The following is a 1,796-nucleotide window of genomic DNA, read 5'->3' on the forward strand; positions in this document are numbered from 1 at the left end:
ATTGGGTTTAAATGTATTTTTTGCTCCAACAATATAGAATAAATATCATTATGTCTGTTGGTTTGGGAATCAGATCAGTCTGAGCTCAAATATCCTTTTCTGCAATTTACCAGCAGGAATGTAGGGTAAGTTTTAACCTCCCTGAGTTTCAGTTTCTTCATTTGTAAAATTAGAATGATAATAGCCACCTTGCAGCATTGTTCTAAGGTTTAAAGGTACTTTTGTAAAGCCTCTGGTCTGTGGTGCTTACTACTTAGTAGGTATTTCATAAGTGAAAGGAATGCTGCTTATCACAAATTAAATGAATTAGGATGTGTTTTTTTTTTTTTGCATGGAATATTATGTCACCATTTAAAATAAAATGTCCAAAGACTATTACTATGGAACAAGTGCTTATGGTAAAATAGTTTTTGTGTGAGCTGTCATCTAATTTATAAAAAGATACAAATATTAAAATGATACAAAATATCATTTTCAAAACAACATTAAAAAAAGTGAGTATATTTGCCCTGACTGGTATGGTTCAGTGGTTTGAGTGCTGGCCTGTGAACCAAAGGCCGGTCACTTTGATTCCCAGTCAGGGCACATGCCTGAGTTGTGGGCCAGGTCCCCAGTAGGGGGCATGTGAGAGGCAAGCACACATTGATGTTTCTCTCCCTCTGTCTCCTTCTCTTCCCCTCTCTCTAAAAATAAATAAATAAATAAAATCTTTTTTTTAAAAAGTGAGTGTATTTAACCATACTCAGCTCATAACAGAGCAAATGGGTGAGCGGAACAATAATAACTTATTCTGTACCATATTTAATAAAAAGGCAACAGAGAAAGTTAGTTGAAGGAAACTAGAGGAACTTTGTCTTTTAAGCATTAGAACCGAGGGGCTCCATAATCACCTGGCATCCACTCCATGTCGTTCTTATGGTTAGAAATGTACATGATGGGAACTCCAGGGATCTTCCTGATTCTTCATTTGAGGTCCCAGTCAACTGTGGCCACAATTCAACTCTTGCGTTGAGTTACTCTCTGTACTAAGCAGTCATCTGCATAAATTCATTTGTGAGTGCATGGTAATCATTCAAATCTTGGATCCCTGGCAATCCTCAGAGCCACTCGATGTTTCTCACTCAATTTCTCACCTTCAGCCATTACATAGTCAGTTATACAAGGGATATATACTTGGCTTGGGGATGTTCCATCATTGACTATACTAAGTCCAGTTTAGCCTTAATGGAAAAGTTGATAAAATTGGTATCAACCAGGATGTGATATGACAGGCCCAGTTGTGTGTCATATTGGGAGTATAAGAAGGAAGGGTCTTGGGAGACTTCTCTTTCCTTGAGTGCACTGGGATCTTTCTTTTCTTCCTTTTTTGGTTTTAATCTATCCTTTTCTTTAAGCCTCTGCCCTCTCATACTAAGCATTCACTTCATGGTCACATGGTTCCTTGTTTTCTTTTGCTTGACCATGTTCATGCTGCACTCTTGTTTCTCCTGGAATATGGTAAAATATTAAGTATAAAGGCAGGCTACAAAAGTGGCTATGCAGTATGATTTAAACAATGCAGATATAAAAGAAAGAAATGGTACTGGTACCGATCAGTATTTAATTGGAACCCTGGAGTTGACCCTTATTTTTGCTGCAAATCCAGAACCTTCTCCTTATTCTCAGTGGGTCATACGTTGATGAAATGCCAGACTGTGGTAACTTGGTGTTCATTTTTTGAAAATAATTAACAATAAAAATGTTACCTATATAATTTTTTTAAAAAAAGACAACTAAGTCACCAATTAGTTTAAGCA

General features: G+C 36.7%; 1 pseudogene; it reads right to left on the bottom strand.

Moving 5' to 3' along the window:
• Window positions 1–743: 743 nt before the first annotated feature.
• On the bottom strand, window positions 744–1,463 carry LOC114489077 (annotated as a pseudogene).
• Window positions 1,464–1,796: the final 333 nt, after the last annotated feature.

This window comes from Phyllostomus discolor, chromosome 2 (assembly GCF_004126475.2).
Source record: "Phyllostomus discolor isolate MPI-MPIP mPhyDis1 chromosome 2, mPhyDis1.pri.v3, whole genome shotgun sequence".
Classification (NCBI taxonomy): domain Eukaryota; kingdom Metazoa; phylum Chordata; class Mammalia; order Chiroptera; family Phyllostomidae; genus Phyllostomus; species Phyllostomus discolor.